We start from the raw sequence: 25,650 nt of genomic DNA on the forward strand, positions 1-25,650 counted from the left end.
TAGTCCTAGAGGTTCTGCCCCTAAGACTAGTTACGTGTCGGGCGCTCGTTTGCGAGTCTCTGAGTCCACGTAAATCTTCGGATTCGCATGCATCCAGAGTTGGTGACGCTGAGTACGCTCACTGTCACGACTCAGGCACGGGGTGGAAGAAAGGAGCGAGTTGCTCAGGTGACTCGTGCCTTGCCGGTGATCGCTCTCGCGGTAATTGCTCAGTTCCCAGGGTTGACGTGATGGTCCCACAGGATCGTCCACGCAGAGACCGGTGGAGGGCCCCCATCTGGTCCTCTGGAGAGGTTTCGGCCTCGATGAGAACTTGGACGAGTCAAAGGACAGTATAGGCTCTCTCCAGTCAGGTGCACCCTCAGCCCCACCCAGACGACGGTCATGTTTGTGCGACCGACCTGTCTCAGTGGTGGCAGACGGTTAGCCTGCCATACAAGAGTTTCATAACCCTCCTCGGGAAAGCGTTCTCTCCAGACGATGATGCTTTCATAGACTCGGGGAGTGACCATCACCGCGTTTCATGTGACGGTCCCGCTGGACCGTGCATGCAGAGACCAGTGTGGGCTCCCCCTTTCGGTCTTCTTGAAAGGTTTCGGTCTCGACTAGGACTGGGACATGTTGGAGGACAGCATCAGCTCTCTCCTGTCAGGTGCATGCTCAGGCCCACCCAGATGACAGTCACGTTCGTATGGCCGACCGGTCTCGGTGACGGCAGACATTTTGCCTGCAGTACAAGAGTTTCGTAACCCTCCTCGAGAAAGTGTTTTCTCCAGATGGTAACGCTTTCCTAGACTCACGCGGAGGGACCATCACGGCAGGTTGATGACTGCCCGTGATTCGCTTCTGCTAGTTCCGCTAGCAAGGCGAGCGAGAGCGTCCAGTCTTCCTCATTCCCTCTCTTCCTTTGGCTACGCTGGGAGGGGCGAGGTGAATGGAAGGGATCCTGCAGTGCTCTCCGTAGGATTCAGCGTCGGGGACTGCGTTCCTGTAGGGACCTTCAGGTCCTACTGGACGTACGTCCACGTCATTGGAGAAGGATCGTATATGCCCGTTCCTCCTCAATTTCTACAGGAATCGAGGAGGGCCCCCACGTGATGATCGTTTGATGAAATTTCGGGGTATCGCTGAGCGCTGAAAATTATTAGGGATTTCTAGCACTCTCCGAGTCTTGGTTTTTTACAATCTACAAACACTTGGGCGAGACGAGAATTCCTGATAATTGTTACTATGATAATTGGGAATCTCACCAAATGCTGGAATTCCTTGGAATTTCTGGCGTTCTCGGAGTGTTTTGGTTTTCATGTAATTTCCAAACACGCTGTCGAGACAGACATTCCTGGTAATTGGATAGAAATTCTTGAAGAAAAGAGGCCAGTAATGACTGATTCAAACCCCCAATGAAATGAAAAGAAAAGATTAAGGAATTTACCTTCCAGTTTAAAATGTCAAATATCAAAGACTTGACTTAGACATAGAAACACATACCCACCCAGTGTCAGCAAAATTTATGAAAATAATAACAGATATTTTGAATATTAGAATATAATTTTCCTATTCCTTGGGGTGCACCTGAGCACCTCACAGGGAGCACCAGTGCGCACAGGTTGAGAAACACTGGTCGAGGATGTTGGGAGCTGTAGAAGTGCAAACTTTGGCTCGCACTTCTGCTTCTAGCCCTAGAGGTTCTGCCCTTAAGACTAGTTCCGTGTTGGACGCTCGTTCACAAGATTCCCTGAGTGCACAAATCTACAGATTCGCATGCATCTATAGTTTTTGACACTGAGTCCGCTCACCGCCACGACTCAGGCATGGAGTGGAAGAAAAGAGCGAGTCGCTCAGGTGACTTTTGCCTTGCCAGTGATTGCTTGGTACTCAGGGTTAACATGATGGTCCCGCGGGACCTCTCTCCCTTCAGACTGCTCCCGATTCATTGGACGAAGATTCTTGTTTGAGGGCAGGGATGTTGATCAGAGCATCCTCTGCTTGGGCACCTCAGGTTGTTCAAATGGTGGGTTGGATGGGTTTACATGCTCGCTTACCGATTCAGTTGTTGCCAGTTTGACTCCCTGTTCTGCCAAGGTGGAATCAGAAGAATTTATTTCTGGTGATTAGAAATTCATTTCTTGATATAATATGGTACAGATCCAACGAAAAGCTGTAGGTCCCTTTGCTAGATAATCAGTTGGTTCTTAGCCAAATAAAAATATCTAATCCTTCAGGACAGCCCTAGGAGAGCTGTTAATTAGCTCAGTGGTCTGGTTAAACTAAGATTTACTTATGCTCCAATGGGGAAATTCCTCCCTTGGAGCTACAGGAGTCTCCCACTATTAACTTGGCTTTGGTTTTATCAGGTGTGGTGGAGGAACATTCGTTGGATCTGTCAACAGCTTGGCACTCGTTGGGATTTATAGGCACGCCTTCTCTACAAGTCATCTTAGCTCACCTCGCAAGACCTGTGGTGACGCATTCTGTGGAGACCCCGAACACGAACAGTGACAACCTCTGCTTTTGCAAAGGTACTGACAATGGTTTTCTGCTACCACTCTCTCAGTGGTGAGGGGCATGGCTCTCCATCTGCTAGCCCCTCGAGTTGCACTACCTTCGCTTCCTGGTTTTCTCACATCTCCCCCTCTTGTGGTATTGTCTGCTGCTCCTTCGAGTGTAGTCTTAACTGCTGCTGCTGCCCCATAGTAGTGAGAACACGACCTGTTCCTGACTTGATCCCTGCCATTGTCGATGCCACTGCTGCTCCTTCGGCCAGGACTACCCAGCTGTTTCTGTGATGCCTGCTGCTCCTGCCTGGAGGAGGATCTGACCACCATCGTAAAGAAGGTGACGAAGAAGAGTTCCTGGAAGGTATCGTCTCCATCTTTCTCAGTGCATTATCTAAAAGATATTTAAACTGTTTTTGAGAATTGTTCCATGTTGGGTTCGTTGTTGGTGGCTGGCATGGTGGTAGGGTAGGAAGCATAGGGGACTTAATGCCGCTTTACTATCCTCTGTTATAATTTTGTTGGTGTTGAGTTTTTGGAAGCCCAGGGTTACTGGTTACCTGGAGTACTCACTAGTCATTAAGGTATGGTATCACTGGTTGGTTTTTTATAGTGTAGGAGGTGTTGTTAGTTTTATATGGTCTAAGCTAAGGGTAAGGGCATCAGTTTGTAACTTTCGCCAGTCATCAGGTGAACTTCCATGATTGTGAACTTATTTACCCACTAAAGTAGGGGTGATCATTGGTCAAAACTGCCACGCCTGCTACAGGTTAAGGGAGTGCTGACCACAGGCAGTATTCATCTGCAGCACTCTCTAACCAGGTAAGGTACAATAAGTATTTGATAATACTCGCAGTATTTCTATATTGAGTCATTACTGTACATATAATGTCTTTTATATAGTACATGACAACGCCTCTATAAAAGTGGAATTAGCTACAGGTAATTACTTGGTAAGTTACATGTGTAAAAATGACATTTTTATAATATTAGATTTTGCTCATACTTACTAAGTAGTTACATGATTATAGCCTTTCCCTAATCCCCACTGATGGACATGGCAGGCCAAATGAATAGGTCCTCTCTACTGTTGTGTACCTATCAGTCCCCAAGTGGGTAGGTCCTATCCACCTACACTAGTGATTGTGGCGCCGCCACAAAATTTGTAATATTTTGACTGCTGTGGTACGAAGCTTTCAACTACAGGTAATTACTTGGTATGTGTAAAATCTAATTTTATTATAAAAAGTTTGATTTTCACTCATTAGTCATCACACTGAATGAACTTTTCGATTACAGAGCTTGGCCTCAGCCCTAGACCTGGTATTTTATTTAATTCCAATCCTTCAGGCCAGCCCTTTGAGAACTGAAAGTTAGCTCAGTAGTCTGGTTGAACTACTATAATAATAATAATAATAATAATAATAATAATAATAATAATAATAATAATAATAATAATAATAATAATAAAATTCAACAGGCAGCAACCAATACCTCCGTGTCTTTGCGTGTCACTGTGGCCCGACCCTTGGGTTATGCTAGCTTTTCCTCAGTCCCTAAGAATCCCAAACTTCTAAGTGTGCCTGCGGGAAAACCCAGTCTTGGCTCTTTCAACCCTCTTTCCTGTCAGGTTAAGGGAGAAAGGGGAAGAAGAAGTTTTCTCCAGACTCTTGTATCAGCAAGTTCAGGGAGGTAGTGCAGTTATTCCTGTTTCGACTCAAACAACCAGCACGGTAATGGCAAGTCGTCATTAGTCACCTGTCATTGTTGGAGAAGCTGTTCCCTCACAGGTGGCTTCACCATTGTTCTCGCCAATGGAGAATGAAGGAGTTTTGGTCCCAGTCTTGGTACCCTCAATCCTTTCTCATTCCCCTATCGGAGGAAGTGAGAGAGGATTTAGACTGGTGGTTGGATGACAGGAACCTCATAATCCTGACATGCTTTGTTTTCAGATGCATCAGTGAGGGATGGAGCGCATACCTGGAGGAGTTGCTGAGTTTGGGAGTGTGGATCCAAGATGACAAGCACCTTCACTCAATATCCTGGAACTCAAGGTAGCCTTCCTGGCTCTCCAAGAGTTTCAGGATTTAGTGATGGGGGCACTTGGTTTTGTTGAGTGACAACACCACAGTAGTGGCATATGTCAACAAGCCGGGTGGTACCATCTCGTACCCGTCCCGCTTCACCAGTTGACAATGCAGGTGCACGAGTGGGTGGTAGCTCACTCGGTGGAGCAGTCACCCGGATACATTTTAGGCAAGAGGAATGTAGTGGCAGACAAGCTCAGTTGCCAGAATCAGATGATGGGGACAGAGTGGCCCCCTCACCCAAACATCACGGAAAGGTTGTTTGATCTGTAGGGGTGTTCAGTCATAGATCTGCACCACCTGGCACAACAGAGAACTTCAGATCCTCTGCTTCATCATGCCAGACCCATGGGTTGCTGTGGAGGACACATTCCAACACTTATGGGACAAATTCAGTGTTTATGCTTTCCCTCTGTTATGTCTTGATTTACAAGGTGATCAGCAGTGTTAATCACCCTGAATCTCAGAATGATTCTGGTGGCTCCTAAATGACCTCAAGCCGTTTTAGTATCCTGACCTTTTAGCTTTGCTGTCCGAGGCACCAAGAGAGATTCCTCCCTGGCACAACCTCCTGTGTCAACCCCACGTAGAGCAGTACTGTCAGGCAGTGCATTCACTGTCTCTTCACAGATGGAGGGTAGCCAGCATCTCTTTTGAGTACGAGAGTTTTCGTGCATGCAGCTGAAAGGTTGTTGTTTATACATTTTTTGTATTTATTTGGAAAATAAATACAAATTAGATTATTAAAAAAAAAAAAAAAAAAAAAAAAAAACACACATGCAAACATACACAGAATCGATCTAACACAACCGATCCAACAAATAATTCATTAATTCATAAAAGTCAAACAAAAAATCCCAAACAATGATAAAAAAGGATAATATTATAATTCATAAAACAGATTAATATTTCTTAAAAATATCGCAATTTGCTCTACCTGAGCACCTTCACTTAAAATATTGGCAAGTCTTATTTGCCAGCAAACAAGCTCTACGTTCATTTTCAAAATTAGGGCACTCCACTGAAATATGCACAACAGTCAAATCCACATGACAGGTGGAACAGCAAGGAACCTGCCTATCCGCTCCACTCATCATTAGATACCCATGAGTATATTTAGTATGGCCAATATGCAATCTAGCTAAAACTATCTCGGACCTTCTATCCATCCAGCTATGAGACCAAGGATGGATAGAAGGCCTAATCAACTTATTATTATCTAAAGTAGACCAGTGAACTTGCCACTGGTCACTACAATAAAATCGAATGGTACTTTTGAAATAAAAAACAGGGATGCCCATGTTAGAAATGTGCCTAAGCCTAGTTGCAGCCTTGGCTGCAACGTCTGCTCATTCATTCCCAACAATTCCAATATGGGATGGAGCCCAACAAAACCTTGCAGAAAAACCTCTTTTGCTAATTAAACGATAAAACCAATCCTGTATCTCTTGCACTGAAGGGTGGCAAGAGACCAGTCTTCTAAAAAAGGATAAAACACTCAAAGAGTTGGTAAAAGTAGTAAAAACCTTGTTAGTACAAGAAATATATAAATTCTATTTAAGAGCAGTCAGAACTGCCAGCCGTTCAGCTGTAAAAATAGAGGAATTAGATGGAAGCTTCTGTTTAATGATACTATCACTTGTCAGTCTACAGAGCAACCAACACCATCAGAACCCTTCGAGCCATCAGTAGTATATATGTGATAAGAATCATCATGCTCAGAAGCATGATACAAGAAACTTACCCTCAACTGGTCGTCAGAACTGTTACTCATGCTGTCCGTACAAATACGTAAAGCCATATTATGGACAACATATAATTTCTGCAGTGTTGTCTTGCATGTACAATCATAAACTTGACAACAATTTTCAATTTTGCGTAGGTATAAAGCATGGTACATCCTCAAATGGGTGATTTGATCCGCCCCCCAATGAAAATTTGACACAACTTTAAGAATATTAAGACGAAGCTTCACGTTACATACAACTTCGTTAACATGTTGAGTAAAAGTTAATTTTTTATCAAATGTAACACCTAGATACTTAATGCTCTCTTCATAAGGTAAAATGGAATCTTTTAAAAACTACATAGGGATCTCTTCCACTCTTTGCAATCGACAAAATCGTAAAGCTTTGTTTTTTTTCTGGTGAAAATTTGAACCCTTTACCACTGGCCCAGGACATTGCAGCATTAATAGCAGTCTGGATCTTTTGACAAGCTTCAACAGCCCTAGACTCACTACAGATTACTGCTTAATCATTGGCAAAGGCCAGACCATGGACCCTGACAGGAACTTGTTCTAGTAGACCATTGACTACTACATTAAAAGAGTATTGGACTAAGGACACTTCTCTGAAGTAACCCTTCTTCTTGAGGGTAAGAAGAAGAAATGCAAGAGCCCACTCTTACTTTCAGGTAACATTCTGACAAAAAATCTTTTAAGACATATTACCCACAATACCCTAATCAACAAGTTGCATAAGCATACCCCCTTGCCAGGTAGTATCATTGGCTTATTCTAGGTCAAAGAACGGTGTAATAGTCTGGCATGGCAAAAGCATTCTGTATCTCCCGAGTAGGAACATCAAAGGGTCAGAAGTACTTCTATTTTTCCTAAAGCCGAACTGTTGGTTGGATAAAAGATTCGTTGACTCCAAATACCACACAAGTTGAGCATTGACCATCCTCTCTTACTTCTTGCTAACACAACTAGTTAGAGCAATTGGACTATAGCTCTGAAGAAGGTAGGAATCTTTGAAAGGTTTTAAAACAGGAACAATGATTGATAGCTTCCATGACTGGCAAAGTTCCTGAAAGCCAAAAGCTGTTTAAAATATCTAAAAGAAATTGCTTTGTACTTCTAGGCAGATTAAAAATCATTGTGTATAATATATCATCTTCCCCAGGAGATGTTGGGGAAGATAATGAGATTGCATGATCTAATTCTTTTAAGGTGAAAGGAAGATTATAAGACTGAATTTAAACTAAACAGGTGGAACAACCATGGTACTGTCCCTAATATTCCTGAATGCAGGAGAGTAGTGTAAGGCACTAGATATATTTGAGAAATGCCTACCAAAGGTTTCTGCAACTTCTCCAGAATCAGATATGAGAAAGCTATCAATTTTCAATATAGGCAAGGGAGATGGAGAAAATTTCCCTTGCAGCTTTCGGATTCTGTTCCAGACTAATGACATAAGGGAATCATATTTCAATTTACTTATGTATCTAATAAAGGATTCCCTCCTTGCTTGCTAAAATTTTTTCTTTTGCTTAGTGAGAGCTCTTTTTAAAGATCATTTTATTGACTAAGGAAGGATATCTACGATACCTCTTGTAGCAAGTTCTTGTTATTTTTCGGCTTAATGCACATGTATCATTCCACCAAGGTACTACAGGATGCTGAGGTTTACCAGAAGTTTTAGGAATAGGCAGCATGGCACCACACAGCAATATACTAATTAGATGCTCTTAAGCAGATGTTGGGCTCTGAAAATCGTTTATCTCCTGATCAACTTCAGTAGATTTTTTAAATAATCCCCATTTAGCCTCCCCTACCTTCCATTTGGGTAAACTTGGGGATGGAATATTTTTCATATACTTTAAGAATGGGCCATTGATCACTGCCATGATCATTCTGGTCTACTACCCATTCATAATCTAACCTCAAAGACAAAGAGCAGATAATGAGGTCAATGGCCGAAACAGTATATTAAAAATGTCATGTCTTGTAGGGGAACCATCATTCATTAAAGTGATGTCATGCAAGTCAACCAGCTGTTCTATTATTAAACCCTACTGGTTGCAGTTTGGCTCTCCTCAGAGGGTGTGCTTGTCATTAACCCTCTTACGCCGATTGGACGTATTAAACGTCGAGTCAAAATGTCTCCCGTATGCCGATTGGACGTATCATACGTCGGCTCAAAAAAGTTTTTTTAAAAATTCGCGAAAAATTAGTACCTAGGCCTACAGCCGAAAACTTTTGTATCACGCGCCCTGGGGGATGCTGGGAGTTCACGGATCAAGGCGTTGTTTTGTTTACAATCGCTACGCAGACGCGCAAGCGCGAATTTCTTTCTTATCGCACTAAAAAGTATCAGTGACACATCTCGGAAATTATTTCGTCACTTTGACATAATTATTGCACCATTTTAAATTATCCTTTACATGAAGTATTATATATGGAAATGTGCGCAATTTCATGCACAATACAACAAAAGACAACCCATGGTTGTAGCTTTTATCAGTTTTGAAATATTTTCATATAAATAACGTTAAGTGCAAAAATTTCAACCTTCGGTCAACTTTGACTCTACAGAAATGGTCAAAAAACGCAATTGTAAGCTAAAACTCTTATATTCTAGTAATATTCAATCATTTACCTTCATTTTGCAACGACTTGGAAGTCTCTAGCACAATATTTTGATTTATGGTGAATTTATGAAAAAAAAAATTACGTTCGCGCGGTAACTCTTCCGAAAAAATCAGAAGTTTTTTTGTGCGATTGTCGAAATGTTTGCACCATTTAAAATTAGCTGTTTTTCATAAAGTTTTATATATGAAAATGTGCGCAATTTCATGTAGAATACAACTAAAAATGATTGAAGGTTGTAGCTTTTCTCTTTTTTCGAAATATTTGCATATAAATCACGATAAATAGAAAAAAACCACGTTCGGTCAAATTTGACTCTACCGAAATAGTTGAAAAACGCAATTGTAAGCTAAAACTCTTACGGCCTAGTAATATTCCGTCATGTTTCTTCATTTTGAAACAAATTTGAAGTCTCTAAAACAATATTGTGATTTATGGTGAATTTTTGAAAAATATATTTACCTTCACTCCGCGCGCCGATTCGCGGCCGCAAGTCTCCGAAATACGTACATGGCATTATCCTAATATTTGCTCCTTTTCATATTAGCCTTTTTATAGAGTTTCATATATCAAAATGTGCGCAAATTCATGAAGAATACAATAAAAAATAATTGAAGGTTGTAGCTTTTTCCATCTTCGAAATATGTGCATATGAAAAAATATATATATTAAATTTCGACATTCGGTCAAATTTAACTCGTCCGAAATGGTCGAAATCTGCAATTCTAATCTAAAACTCTTACAGTATCGTAATATTCAATCATTTGTCTTAATTTTGAAACAAATTGGAAGTCTCTAGAACATAATTTAGAATTACGGTGAATTTTTGAAAAAAATATTTTTTTGCGTCCGCGGGTTACGAATTCGTACATCATTTTGTGATAATATTTTTCCGGTATTACTTTTATTGTTTTACAATGTATTATATATCAAAATGATCGCAATTTAGTGTACAATACAACGCAAAAAAAAGTAACTGGTTAGCTTTGACCGTTTTCTGCACAGCGTGATTTGAATACAATTATGTATGAATTTTTTTTTTTCGCTACCATATATCATTATTACATATGATAATGATATTATTTTTCATTTCTGATGGTTGCATTCTAAGCTTCAGGCAATGACAAAAAAAGGAGCCAAAAATGAACTCTTAATCTTCAAAAGTACGCGCGCTGTAATTTTTTGAAAAAATTATTTTTTCCACTTCCGCGCTCACTCCAAACCAGGCCCGGCATACGGGAGACGTTTTGATTTTTAGGGCTCCGGCTTAAGAGGGTTAAAATCCCCCATCAGAATGAAGGGTTGAGGAAGGTGGTCTATAGATGTCTGCAAATTGTTTAATTCTAGCTGACGGGGATTACCGTGCATCTTGCAATCTATTTTCTAATGATGGATCAAGGTACAGTGAACAAATAGTGATGCATTTATAATTGACAATTTGAACTGCACAAGCCTGCAACACTGTGTTCATTTGAACAAACCTGTGATCAACAGGCTTGCGGACTATGATGCCTGTGCCTCCCTAAGGACGTACACTTATCAGGGGTGGAGACCTATAAAATGAATAATTAAAACCCAAGTTGGGAGGCTCCCCCAACTTTGTCTCTTATAGCCACATCGCAGATATATCATGTCCTTTAAATAGAACCCAAACTTGCTCTCTATTTGGTAGTAGTATAAAGCCACGGATGTTCAACTGCATGAGAGCCATTATGTAGAAGATGAAAGGGTCTTGAAATTCTCTACTAATTTAGGAATTAGAGGCCTGGTGACATAGATCATATCAGTTTTACTGCTACTTCTTGATTTAGATCTAGGTGTTACAGATCTTTTAGATGATGAGCCTTCACTTGCCCTTTCAATTTTGCTTTTGGTTTTCCTATCATGACTGAGTGACTGCGAATGAGGCGAAGAGGGAGAAAGGCCCCTCCTCTGACAAATAAAGAGGGCCTCTATCTCCTCACTGTCATCTCCACGGTGCACTGTAATGTCAGGATCAGATGAAGGCTGAATGTTGGGCAGTGTCCCTGACAGAGAGACGTCATCAACATATTGAGACCTGGCTTGAACCCTGGAAGTAACAAGGTTCCCTGGCTTGCGCTGAGTCTCTGCAGCATGAGGAGCCTCACCAGAGGGGACATGGGAAGCCCCACCAAGGGGGCCCAGGGGAGCCCCACCAGGGGGCCCCAAGGAGCCCCACCAGGGAGCCCACAAGTACTAGTATTGGATTGTGTTCAGCAATAGATTTTAGCAATGCCTCTTGTTCTTTCTTGAATGCACTGCATTTTTTATCTTGGGCTTGATGTTCATCCCTACAGTTCACACAAATTACAAGTCCAGAACATTCCTCGTGCTCAAGCTGGCCCCACGTTTCACAAAGTTTATTCCTAGTACAAACCGTAGAGGAGTATCCAAAACCAAAACATTTAAAGCACTGGAGCAACTCTTGGTCTATAAGGACGAACTTTTATAATTTCACTGTCGAGAACAATGTCTGATGGCAAAAAAGAACTTACAAATGTTAAAATATGCATAGACAAGCGGGGCACTTTGAAAACCTTCCAAACCACATCTGGACACATTTCTAAAGTTTCTTCCTCATCCATTTCATTTAAGTCTTTATTAAAGATAACACCCTTCATATAACTAAAGTTATAGTGAGGTTTTACCTCTTTTACCATACTCTCATGATCAAGCTTTAAATTGAGGAGCATTACCGATTGAACATCTGTCTTGGTATGTACTAAAAAACTATTACGCGCAAAGCGATTTACTTCTGGATTCCCAGCATTGCCGATCTTCTGGCTTACCAACCTCTTCACCTTGAAGAGGTTGCCTCTCTCAACATGTGTAGTAATAATTAACCACTTAGCTGGGTCTGGAGATCTGGAGGCTTTACTTATTCTACTAGGATCTTTAGTTTAATTTTGTGGTCTATAAATGTCAAGATACCTAGGGACCTCTTCTTCCTTTACAAGCCCAACACTCATAGAATCTAACCTGAACTCTCTGTAGGCTCTGAGCTTCCATCTCAATGTTAAAAAATATCCAGTATTCAAACACAACATAATTTTTGCCAAGTCTATTTTGTAATTCTTTAGTGATCCCAAATTTACAAAATTCTTAAAATAGAGTGTCATAATTCCAGTCTAAAGGAACCGGTTTCACATACAAAATGGTAGTAACAAGGAGTTCTTTGTTTGAAAAAGGCTCCAAAGTCACAATGGAGGATTTATCAGAATTTTCCTTGTCCTTATCCTTGCCTATGTTGTCAAGAGAAGGGTCTACTAATGTCTCCATGATCCCAAATTCATCCAGGTAGCCCCCTACCCACCATGGAGCCTCACTTAGAGGACAGTGTTATCCCATATAACGCTGCCCTAGGGGTACCACCTGGGTATACACCCCACCCTCAGTGCTTAAGGCATCATGATGTCCGTCGAGATCAGACCCAGCACTGAGGGCAGGGTTTGACATCTAAACTCTCCCCTTGCTCGGGCACGTCGAGTACTCGAGTTGTACGGGTGAGGTGGCATGTCAACCATCCTCACCCTCCATCGAATCCAAAGAATAAGTCTAAATCATGTCCAGAACCAAGCCAAAGGTCATCAACATAAAATCCATACCTTATAGGGGAGGAAGCAGAAAGATGAACTGTTTTTAGTAAAAGGAAAAGGGCTGACTTATTTAGCTGGAACAACAGCTGGGCACCAAGGCCCAGTGAGAAAGCAGTTCCCACCAGGCATCAGAGCCCAGGTGCTGATCCCTAAGCCCCCCAACCTCGACAAGGCTTCAGCATCTGGGGGGTGCAGCTGAAAGGGATAGATATGTATCTCCTCCTCTGGAGATCTCACTTTTGATGAGAAGCTCCGAAAGGTCTTGCCCACCTCAGACCCCCTATGTGGGACATGACTCATTCTGAAGAACTTGATTCGTGCACCGTACAAGCCTTTATGAGAGTCATCAGACAGTTATCTGACCCACAAGACCATTTTCGTGCTTGCCCTGGCATTAGTAAACAAAGTAGGCGAACTTCATAGACTCTTCTTTGATGTTAAACACTCGAGGGGATTGGGATCTGTTACATTCAATTTTGTCCTGGATTTTGTAGTGAAGACTCAAAACCCTGGGATGGGGATCTGTTATTCTCAGTTATGTCCCGGATTTCATAGCGAGGACTTATAACCCGGGGATATTTCATAGCGAGGACTTATAACCCGGGGATGGGGATCTGTCATGCTCAATTTTGTCCCAGATTTCATAGCGAAGACTCAAAACCTGTAGGTCCCTGACGCCAGGTTTGAGTCCTTCACGACCCCCTCCCAAGAGGACTTTGTGCTACTTTGTCGATATGCTACTTTGTCGTTATTTCTGGCCTAAGTGTCAACGACTCTTAGCACCAGCTCATCCAAGAAAAAAGTGTCCAAGAACTCTATTTCTTTCTGGCTTGGTGAGACGATCAGAAAAGTATACTCTGCTGCTGGTGAAGACAACACCAGTACCTTCCGTCTAAGAGCAGGGGCATTGGTCCAACCCTCACATTTCTGAATAATCTGTCAGTCCATCAGGTTCTGAAGGCGTGGGTTAGGTCTCATCAGACCACTTTCATTTCCTTCTACCTTTGGGACATTGCCCACAAGTCCTTGGACACTTTTCTTTGGGACCTGTGGTGGCTGCTCAACAAGGTATGTAGCTTACCCAGTTTCTTTATCAGGACAAGGTTGCATCTTGCCTTAAATGTGCGGTTGTGGATGCGAGATTGAATATGGAAGTGATTGTCGTCTTTTTCTTTTCTACCCTTTAAGCCCTCTTCTTTTTCTTTGGTCAGAGAAGATTCGAGCTGTAACATGCTGGAACTGGGGACTGATGCAGGTAAGTTTTACAATTGAGCAACTGTTCTATCTTCCTTTTATAATTACAGATGCATACTGCCCCTTCCTCTGACAAGGGAAGCAGTGGGAGGTCTCTGACAGTAAGTCAGATCCTTGGCTTATTTTGCCTTACTCTCATGACATTAAGATTCATCCCAGCTTGTGTATGAGGTAACAAACCCTCCCTCATTTGAAAAAGCCCAAAGTCTGACGATTACACAGTCAATGTACTCTGATCAATTCATCAGAGGCATGGTTCTCTTCCTCATTCCTTTAACCAGGAAGAAAATTCAGGTGTGGCAAACTCCAAATTTAAGTCTTCCTAATGTAAAGGACAGAGGGTTTGTATATTGTGTAGGAACAAATGACAATTTATTAAAGCTATACATACCTGAGCCCCTTTATATCTCATTCTCACCTCATGCAAGCCACCCCTCAGTCTGACACCTGGGCCAAAAGCAAATTGGAATTGTTACATTCTGGCAGGATGGGACTTTTGCCAACTGAACAGTAGTAGTTAACTGCTTAACCACCTTGTTTAATTAAAAGTCTAGCGGCCATTTTCTAGCCTTTCTATATGTAACTCCTAATGTAAAGGACCTCAGGTTTGCATAGTCAGGAAAAATACAATTTTCTTAAAAAAATTGTCATATTATGTTTGTTTCATTGTCAATCACAAACAGAATATACGATGATGTACAGTGATTATTGTTAATATCATTGAATTGTTCTATGCAGTTATTTACCACCAAGATGATTTCAGTAAAATGATAATGAATTTATAATGAAGAATGAATAGTATGTATTATTGTTATCATGAATGTTATTACTACTGTAATTACATTACCATTGAAATTTCTGAAAGCATACCAAAAGATAAAGGTTGCTGTGGGTGCAACCATAATTGATGTTTACATTTCGTCAGCTGGCCTTCCATTTAGAAAAGTTGATATTGAATCATTAGTCAAATAGGCTACTATTTGTTATGAAGATTTGCCAATACATAATATAGAATAAAATAAGAATGAGTGTAGTATTACCTTTACATATTATCAGTAGTATATTTCTTAATTTGAATCTTTCATGTATGTTGTTTGCTGAGGCTAGCCTACTGATAAATATTGCTTAGGACAATAGAAAACAAATCTTCTCTTTAATGGACACTGCTTTAACAAACATAACCCCTCCCCCCAATTTACTTTTGGCCCAATTAAAGGTTTCCCTTTAATTGGTAAGTCACTGCTTTGAAAATTATATTTTCATAATAAAACAACTTTCATATAGTACACTTAGCAAGTATACCAGATTAGAGCCTGCCCTCCTCCCCTTTCATGGACTTGAGGGCACAAACAAATTGTTTAATGGCTGGCAGGGTTTTTCTGTGTTTCCCACTGTGGTTGAAGCTGTCATCTTGTTAAAACAATAAAAAAGCACCATCAAGAAATTCAAAAAAGTTACCAACGATGTAGATACTTAATTTTGTTATGAAAATATCATGTTTGCAGAAAATTTTCCCCAGGTAATTTTACATCAATTTTTAGGTTTTTTGCGAGTTGTATGACATTACTCGTCCTCATGGGCTACAGTTTGTTGTTTCAGTAGCTGAAGTTGTAAATGGTAGTGATATAATGAAATTACCACACACCTAATAAATGAAGAGTTGATATGAATTAATTGTGAGCATGTAAGATATACTATTTAGGACATGTTTAATAATATTAGTAAGTTATTAATACAGTAATTTTGTTTTACTTTATATTTCAGATGGCTCCAATTACTGAGCAGGTAAGTAATGCTTAATCTACGATCTTGCGGTTGGCGTCATTGTGATTGGTCAGGTCAAATTTGTTTCTTATTTCCGAATTGGGAGAATGAATGGTTTGGTGTAGAAATGGGGCTGAGACAGAGGTGTGTTCATGTCTCCAAGGCTGTTGTAATATCTATGAATGGAGTGGTATGAAAAGTCAGACAGAGGGGATCAGATGCAATTGCAAAATTTTACGGGTAAAACTATTGGTTGTGAGCATAGTGTGGTAGCCGATGTTTGGAGATGATGTAGCAATATTTGGGATAGAGAAGAAAAATTGTAGTCTAACTGATGACTTTGAAGTTGTTTGTTAAAGTAAAAAACTGACAGTCAAGTGTGCAAAATATGTGAGAATGGTGCAGTTTGAGTGTAGGGGGAGAGTTTGATGCATTGCTGAACTGCCTTTTGTTTGAAACCGTTGATGTTGTGGAAGTTTTTCTACAAAGGGGTTTTGTCCATGATTTGCCAGTTAATTGAAGTAGTAGTTATCATTACCCTCTCTGATCTCAGGAGCTACCTTTTTTAAGGGAAACTCTTAAATGTGATTTGACATAATTTTTAACATCATACAAAACCTACTTGTTTACAAATCCTACTTGTTCCTACACGATATACAAACCTGAGTTCCTTTACATTAGGAATTACTTTTAGTGAAACTGGAAATGACCATTAAACTTTCAAACAAGGTGGTTAGATAGTTTACTACCATACAGTAGGCGGCCTGCCTGCCCAGATGTAAACATTCAAATTTGCTATGAGCCATCATCTGATGCAAACGTGTTTTCGGAGCTCTTTGCTGGATCACTGTTACTCTGTTTTTTCTTGGTGGGATCTAGTTTTATTTTCTATGGATATATGTGTGTGTGATTTTGTTTGTAGCTGTGCAAAAACCACACTTAGCCTTTAGGGAAGGCCATCATCCCCCGTCAGTTTTTTCAGGATATATACAATAAAAAACAGATCACCACAGAAAGAACCCGTCAGTTCCCTTTTTGAAGGTAGGTAGTATAGTCCCTATAGCAGATGAGGACAGGACTGTGTTCTTCAGGAAGGGATATACCGTGCAGAACACTTAGGATTGATTTAATAATTGGGAAAGTTGATGGGAAACAGGGTCCTATAGTATATTATTTAGAGGACTTGCAAGGGGGAGACTATTAAAGGACTGTTTTATAGATAAGGGTTAATCCCCGGTGACCTACCGGAACTACGACATTAATATATTAAAAAAGAGGAAGAGAGGTAATAGGACGCAATACTACGTCAAGTGGAGCGGGCACCCGAAAGAATTTAATTCCTGGTTGGATGAATCTCAGCTTTTTGGGTATGAGTCATCCTAGTAAAAGAGCATTAATATATAAAAATGAGTAGTTCATCCTATTTATATTGCATCTTTCAGCTTCGAATGGGAATAGAGTAATACCAATACATTAGGAAAAGAATTTATTAGTACTATTTCAGAGTCTTCAGAAACTTTCCTCGGGAAATCTAACGCAGGATAAAATTCACGTGAAAAGCTCAGAAGGTTTAGGAAGAGGATACGCGAGGTCTCCTTGAAGAAGACTCCGTTACTGAAGAAGAAGGCAATATTTAAGAGTAGGAAAGGCGGTGGCGTGATTTTATCCGTAGTTGCAGGATTAATAGCGAGTTTCTTCAAATAATAATAACACCTTATCACTGATAGGAACTGTTTTTTTCAAGGTAGGTAGTATAGTACATAAGATATAGTAAAATATTTCAGTAATACCTCTGAAAACGAAGGGTTGGCATAAATGACAAAAATAAAATCCTGCAAGAAAGTGTTAGCAAAAGTGACAAAGATAAATTCCTGCAAGAAAGAAGATTATTAGCAATGCTGCCTAACTCACCCAGGAACAGCAATCTGTCAACCTGTGATTATGATGTGATGAAATAGTGCCTACACATTGAATGAATAAAATAGGTCTACTTAACTTCGTTATATGACGCTGCTCCTATTTTGTTGAGTGACGTCATCTAATCAGGTGTTGGATGTCCTTGGCTCGGCTGACACAGATTCGGGATTCGTCGGATGTGGTTGTTTGCAGAACAGATTCTTTTCACTCCGGTGTTATGTTGGGCATTTGTCCTTGAGATTTATGATAACGATGAAGGAACAGGTACGTATTATGACGAAGAAGCCAATTGATAAAATGTATGGCTAATATATTGTATAATGTAGCTATATTCACTCCATTGAAGTCGGTTAGGGTACGTTGAGCTCTCATGGTACTACAACGCCGCTGTCTGTTGTATGATGAAGTCTCAAGTGGCTGTGTTAAGTTGCTTCCGTCCCAATATTGTAGAATGTTCCCATTATAAGTTAGAGGAAACCGCTATCCACCATTGTTAGGGGACTGGACTCACTTATAATCTAAAGTGTCTGTACACAATCCTGGATTTGTACTTGAATGATTTGTGAATGCAAACAGCAGTGTGTCTGGAGATGTTTAACACTCTCTCTCTCTCTCTCTCTCTCTCTCTGCAGGCAAGGAGATACTCTTCAATTTCTTCTCCTCATCTTGGTACAATAGGAGGATGTCAGGAAACACGGAAGTTAGCCAAAAATGTATATGTGACGGTACTTACTTTCTTCGCACAGCTCTAAGGTAACGTGTGCCGACTTGGAGGCTCTACTTTGGAGAATTAGACTTATATAAATTATTCTTACTTTGCTCAATGTTCTTGATCTGGAGTTCGCTAAAAGGGTTCTAAATTTGGATGAGAAATTAAATTCAGTTTCTTCGCATTTACGTTTATTCTTCGTTAGGGGTTCTATAAAAGTTTCCACCTTCTGGGCTCTTGGACTGATAAAACTTAATTGGCACTTGTTGCAATTACGAGTCTATAGGCACGAGGGAATTTTTACTGAGTATTGATTGTCACTTATCACTGTCTTTGATTGATTCGCACACCACACTTCTGCACTTTCCCTCACTTCTGTTTGTCTTCTTTGTTTCACGGCTGCGCCTCTGCGGTTCTCCCCTCGGCTCCCCTCTTCTGTTCTCTTCTCCTTTCTTTTCTGCTTTCCTCTCTCTCTGTCTTGCCTTTTTGTTAGGATGAAATCTCCTTAGCACCGCCTTTGGATTTTTTGGATTCTGACTGGGTGTGGCATCTTCTAAAAGACTTCTTGTGTCTGAATGGCTACTAACTTCATACAAGACCGCCTTCCTGTCAGGTCTTCTACAGTGATTCGTAGGCTTTGAATTTGTATACGCCTCCTACTTGATGTCTTGGCTTCTTGGGGGTGTATCCATTTGGTAACCTCATAGGTCATTCGTTGATACCCCTTTTGGGCTGTCTTATGACCAACACTCATGGCTTTTGATTCGTCGATACTAGAGGCCTATCTTTGGAAAGGTGGAGCTTAGATTTTGACACGATCCACCTTTGAAACAAGGAAGCCTTGAATTTCCCTTGGTTATATTAAACAGAAGGCTCTTGAAAAGCTCCACCTTACATTAATTCTCCGACGCTTGAAGGGTCACAAATGTCGGGCGTGCCATAGAATCACTTAATCATCGGAGATGAGGCGTAATGGGTTGGATTCCAATTTCTCGAAGATGCCTGGGATATGCAGACCAGATGCCTGTGGGCTAACGCCTAATCGCTTTGGGTCGAGTCCGAGAAAACGATACCTTCGTAAAATTGATTATTTTCATTCTCTTATCCCTCTTTCTTTTCTTATTATCCGTTTCGTGCCTTTTTCTTAAGTATTATTAAGTTATTGCCTTTGGAATAACAACACTGTGCCACACTATTACATATATATTCTATGAATAGGTTACATCTTGAGATAGACTTTTCAGAAGAGTGGTAATACTTCCTAGAGAGTTGGAAGACGAAGATGGAGTGAAGTTTTACAAAGTTATGTACAGTGCAATAGGTTACAAACCTAATGTATGCACGAACGAACACCTTTTTGTAGGTTAAGATTATTCATCATATTCAGTTAGTTCTCGTGGGAGCAAAAGTATGTTCCCAGAGCAAGAGAAGGGTGGCGTTCGTGTGTTGGTTATTTTGCTTACCTAACCTTTGCGCGCATCCTGTGGCTTTGTTTTTGGGCGTTTCTTTCCTGCTCGACCTGTGACCTGATTCGGAGTTATGCTTTTACTCTAAGGAATGTATTACATTTCTTTTTATCATGGAATTGATATTACATATAATTACACTTGTCTATAGGGAACAAGATCAGGGTTAGTAAAGAATCATTAAACCCCTTCGAATATATAGATCGAGGGACGACTGACATGGAACTGTTATACATTCTTGATGACTGTGAGTGATAATAAACACGTTACAGAGGCGTTTACTGCTGAACGGCATTCATCAATCTCTGTTTTGTTCATGACACATAATGTATTCCATTCGGGTAAATTCAGTAGAAGTATCAGTCTCAAGTGCTCCTATCACATTCTCATGTAGACTTCAGCTAGCACACCTGGTAGCTTACAGCTCAGGACTAATATGATGAGTGAAACCAAATATAAAGTTATTTATCAACATTGGGGACTAAGAAGCAGCAGCGGGTATTGAAGAAGATATACGAAAATGTTGAATACCCCGGCAGTTTTAGCAGCATAAATATATTATTTAGAGATATGTGGAAGGTTGAGAAGAATATAACTAGAGATGATGTCAAAAATGTCCTACAGAGTCAACCCTCTTATACTTTACATAAAATCACTCTAAAGAAATTTTAAAATCACTCTAAAGAAATTTTCTAAGAAAGGTCGTATCTCTGAAACCTCATGTCGTCGTTAGCAGTGATCTAACTGACAAAGTCATAGATCAGTTTTCAAGGTATTTGCAGGGTATTCCTCTAAAGAAAAAGAATGGGAATACTGTGCAATGGACGTTAAAGAAGGATCCCGAATTAGAAGCTGTTTTCGGGGTTATAGTATATCACGCTTGAATGCAGATGAAGGTAGGTAAGCATTTGTCAATGGAATAAGTAATACTTCAAATCCGTATCCATATTTTTGTATGTGGTGATGGTGGAATCTTGTCCGATGTTTCACTATCAACCGTATATTAAACTTAAAAAATATAAAATCCATTGCGGTGACACTGTTAGGACGGAGTGGATTGTTTAAAGACGTTGATAATGGGACGTTTGGTAAATTAGAGCATTAACAGCTAATATCTTCCAGGACGCTGCCAGGTGGGAAACGAGTGTCATGGCGACTCCTAAATCGGTTGGTATACACACCTACTTCCCTTTGCTCATTGATCTAGCGAGCATTGACATGTATTTACTAGATACAGTGGATTTGATGATTAGGTTAGAAATGGCTAATAACAGCTGGATTTTGGGAAAAGGCAAAATTATGGATTAATAGGGTTACCCCGCACTATAACACCGTGTCCACTTTGAATGAGGCTTTATCAGCATAAAATGTGTATCATCGGAACGAATGAATCATCCATATTAATCGATCAGGCGTTTGGAACGTGTATTCCCGAGAAGTTAACAGTTGCCTTGGTTGATATGAAGAATTTTTCGGGAGAATATTCCTGGAACAGGTTATATTTCAAAACACTGCAAGTTAAGTAAATATACGTATCACTATTAACGGGGACACCATGTATAATATTCAAGAGTACATTCCCCGGGAGAGTAACGCAATTATCTTACGAAAGGCAGAAAGCAATCTAGGCTGGGCATGAAAGCATGATCACTTAGGCCCCGTCCACACGGTTAAACTCTGCTCGGTAAACTTTGCCTCTTTGCGGGTTAAGCCTGTCGTACGCATTTATACTGCTGTCCGAACGACGCTGGGTGGATAGTGAGAGCCTGGCAGTGACTGCTGTACTCTGACGTCATTTTTCTGCTATTTTCTACTATTTACGTTAAGTGAAAATGGTTGTTTAAAAGTATTTTTGATAATTACATTATACTGAGGCACAAAAACATTTATGTATAAAGATATGTAATAAATAAGAAAATAGAACAAATCTGGTTTAATAGGACCTATACAGTATAATCAAAAGAAAAGTAGTAACAAATCACCTAATGACATTAACCTTCAACGATGTTTATAAGATATCATGAATAACGTAAACAAAATAGTAAGCAACACAAATATTTTAAGGAAATACACTAAATGAATATGAAGCATGTAGATAACATACTTGAAAATAGGTATTTACAAGAAAATAAAAACAAACTGACAAAGTTTATTATTTACAAGATATTATGCAAGCAAGCTTCTATAATAACATGTTGCTTAGGACACACCTGCATGCCTTAATTATCAGCTTATGGTTATCTTGCCAACCAAGGTTTATGTTGGTAATTAGAGAGCCCTCTCTCCTGCATCCTTTGAGATTGTGGTTCATTCATTAAGAAATGAATTATATTTCAGTACACTGGTTAAATTGCATCTAAAACTTTTATTCAGTCTGTCAGTTTATAAGATTGCCCTTAATTAAATGTAATTATTCTATGCGGTGCATATATATATATATATATATATATATATATATATATATATATATATATATATATATATATATATATATATATATATATATATATATATATATATATATATATATATATATATATATATATATATATATATATGTATATATATATATATATATATATATATATATATATATATATATATATATATATATATATATATATATATATATATATATATATTTATTTGGTGTGTATATATATGCATATATATAATCTTAGTCCAGTCTAAAGTCTCCTCGATTTTCAATGGAAAAATGAAGAAAAAAACAAAAGTTAGCAGTTATTTATTGATGAACTTATGTATGGATTTTAGACAATGCAATTATGAGTATACTTATTACTTATAACAGAAATAGTATGAAATATGACTGATAAATTGTAAAGAGCCTTAAAGAATCTTCTTGTCACTTGATTGGTCAAATGCCAGTAAGCTGTCTCCATAATGGACTAGACTGACAGATTTCCGTAACATTACAATAAAGGATGTTAATATATTTGGTTTTCAAAGTTCCCATAAGTCATGGTTCCCTAACGCATTCATTATGAAGGATAAATAACGTGAAACTTTATTTTCCTTTATTTATTTATTTCTGAAGGTTTTACATTAAATTGCGCTTTATGGAAACGTTTCCGTAGGTGACGTCTTAATTCGTTTAGCAGAGATTTTTCCGTCAGTTAACAGCCCTGCTGCAGGCAAAGCCTCGATACTTCGATAAACATTAGAAAAGCCCTATATGAAGCTTTGCTCGCAGTTTCTCCATTTCTGACGTCACACCGAGCAAAGTTCTCAGAGCAAAGCTCGACCGTGAGAACGGGGCCTTACAATGCTTTTAAAAGGGGGAGATACAATGCTTCTAAAAGGGGGAGATACAATGCTTCTAAAAGGGGGAGATACATTTTCTGTTTTAGTTTCACGACCGAGGACATGGAGGATTCGCTACCGGTCGAAATTTCTGAGGATAACGATTAGATTGGCAAGGCCAGTGGCAAAGCCTCACAGAAGGTATTTTATCACTCGATTCAGATAGGATAATTCACTGCGAAATTAGAGGGGGAAATGGATGGATAGTAGAGAATTAGAAATATCTTTAAAAGCCACGTTACGTAACAGCCATTAATTAGATATTTAGGAATATTCGCCTCAGATGATGATACCGTTAAGTAGAAATGAACTTTAGTCTTTATATCTAACACTCAAGAGTCATCTTCAGGTATTAATAATATAGGTCACTGGGTAGAGAATTAGAAATATCTTTAAATGACACGTTAGGGCCGTTAATTAGATATTTAGGAATATTTGCTTTAGATGATTTAGGCGGGTTTATATAAGTAGAAATAAACCCTTATTTTTTATATAACACTTTAGAGTCGTCTTCGGGTAATAATAATATAGGTCTCTGGGTATGTTTCTACGTGGAAAGGTAACCCAGAAATTTGATGATCCTTGACAGTTACGCTATCGAGCCTGAATTTTAATCGCAAGGATTTTTCAGATTTCTTCGTAATCATTCTAAATGTATCATTTACGAAGTTAAAAGATAGATACAACCGGATATTTTGTATAAGTGCGGACTTTGCGTTCCGTTTTTTCGTACACTGCGCCAGTCACCATGGAATAATAAGAAATATACTATCGGGAATGAAAGAGGTTTCATCAGTACACCATTTACACAGGAGTGATCGGTGGGTAACGAGATACTATTTATATTTCAAAAAGACGAAATGTTCAGATTGGAAGTCGGGTAGTAAGAAGAGTCATAACTTATAACGAATATTTAAAGCAGGGGGGATAGACGCTCCGAGGATAGAAGACACACACTGTATTCTATTCTTCTCGTTTTGACCGGGTTAACTGTCAGCTCTGGCGTGAAAGGTAAAATACACATGGATTACTCTATGCGCACATATCAGCATTGTTCCCATACTTCTAATATCCTTTGCGAATATTCTTCTAATAGTATATCTTTCCGAAATTCATACACTTCAAATTTCTGTTCCAGAGTGTTAGGTATCAACCGTGCTGTAACATCAACCGGGTCGGAGAAGGCTGCATGCAATAAATTCGGAAGCGACTTTCGGGAAAAAAGGAGAGAGGGAGAGAAATATATATTGGTGACGGGTAGTATCCTACTCGAAACCAAAAATAAATCTTATCAAAGGGATGGGTATGTGACTACAAACCACCTGACTGTGAGTCACTATACTGAGTAAAAAGCAAATAATGAACTTTATCACAGTCAGGGCTGACGTACGCACTGCGAGCCGGGGAAACAGAGGAAAAGAAAGAAATTTGAAATGCTGATTGTCACGAGACATTGTTGGATGAAGCGTAGCTGGAGAGAGAGAGAGACAGACAGACAGAGAGCGAATGTACTGGTGTCGGGTGGATGTTTACTATGGGGAAATAAGTAAAAGAGGGTTGTAGAAGAATGGATAATAAGTAGAGGAATATTATGAAGTAGGAGTAGGAGGAGAGGAGAAATAATTATATGATGGATAGTGATAGGAAAGTAAGGGAAAAAATAATAAGTGGTTGGATGGAGAGAAAGGGGGAAAGTGGAAGAGAGAGAGAGAAGAGTATGTACCGATGTCAAGTGGAAATTTACGTATGGGGTAATAAATAAAAGAGGATTGGGGAAGAATGGATAATAAGTATATAAAGAAGCGTGAATAATTCTAACGGTAAAAAAGTCTATAGTAATCACGATAATTATACCTCATGTACGTAGATGTGCTACGTTACAATGTTAAGGGTAAGTGAAAACATCTCGTATATGTATATGAATTTGTAAAAGCGATCCCCTTGTGCGTAGATGCTCCATGTTTAAAAAGAGGAGAGGAATAATATAATGGTGTCAAGTGGCACGATAATTATACCTTATGTATGTACAGACGGCCAACGAAGAATTGGCGTAGTTTCTTAATTCGTTGTTCGTTATGGAAATATTGCCATATGCAGGTGCCAGATTATTTACTTAACAATAAATAACATTTCCTTTCAAAGGTGCTATACTTGAAATAAATTGCATTAGAACTGAGTAGACTTATTCCATATATTAAAGATAATTATTTTGCAAAGTAAGGAAAATATATACCGATGGGTCCACGATTTCTAATTTTATTCTCAACTCTAGCTTCGTGACAGCATACCAAAGATTTTGAAGTTGGCTTTGCTGCCGCTCGAGTCTTGACTCAACGTATCTTACTGCACTGGGGTGTTGTCGTTTCGTCTCCTACAGCCGATAAATAATACATCAAGGCGTTAACATTCTTTGAAAATTAGTTAAAATAATTTTGTCCTTTGATCAATAAAATAATTTGCATGGCACATTTAGTGGGCCTGAATTGGACTTCTGATTTTCCCACATGATTTGCCTAGGTCTATTTTCAGCAGTATACTCTCTCGGATACGTAATATTAATGAATATTTAAATCGACAATACATATATATTTTTACGTATATAGCTGGCCTTGAGAGAGGCTAGATACGTAAACGGAAATAATTGA

At 39.4% G+C, this 25,650-nt stretch overlaps 1 long non-coding RNA gene across 1 annotated transcript in view; it reads left to right on the forward strand.

Moving 5' to 3' along the window:
• Window positions 1-25,650, forward strand: part of LOC135213004 (uncharacterized) — a 90,521-nt gene that overhangs the window by 12,326 nt on the left and 52,545 nt on the right. The window contains exons 2-3 of the long non-coding RNA XR_010314057.1: window positions 15,590-15,610; window positions 18,139-18,259. This is a non-coding gene — a long non-coding RNA (uncharacterized LOC135213004). The remainder of the gene's footprint in view (window positions 1-15,589; window positions 15,611-18,138; window positions 18,260-25,650) is intronic.

The sequence above is a fragment of the Macrobrachium nipponense genome, chromosome 19, assembly GCF_015104395.2.
Source record: "Macrobrachium nipponense isolate FS-2020 chromosome 19, ASM1510439v2, whole genome shotgun sequence".
NCBI lineage: Eukaryota > Metazoa > Arthropoda > Malacostraca > Decapoda > Palaemonidae > Macrobrachium > Macrobrachium nipponense.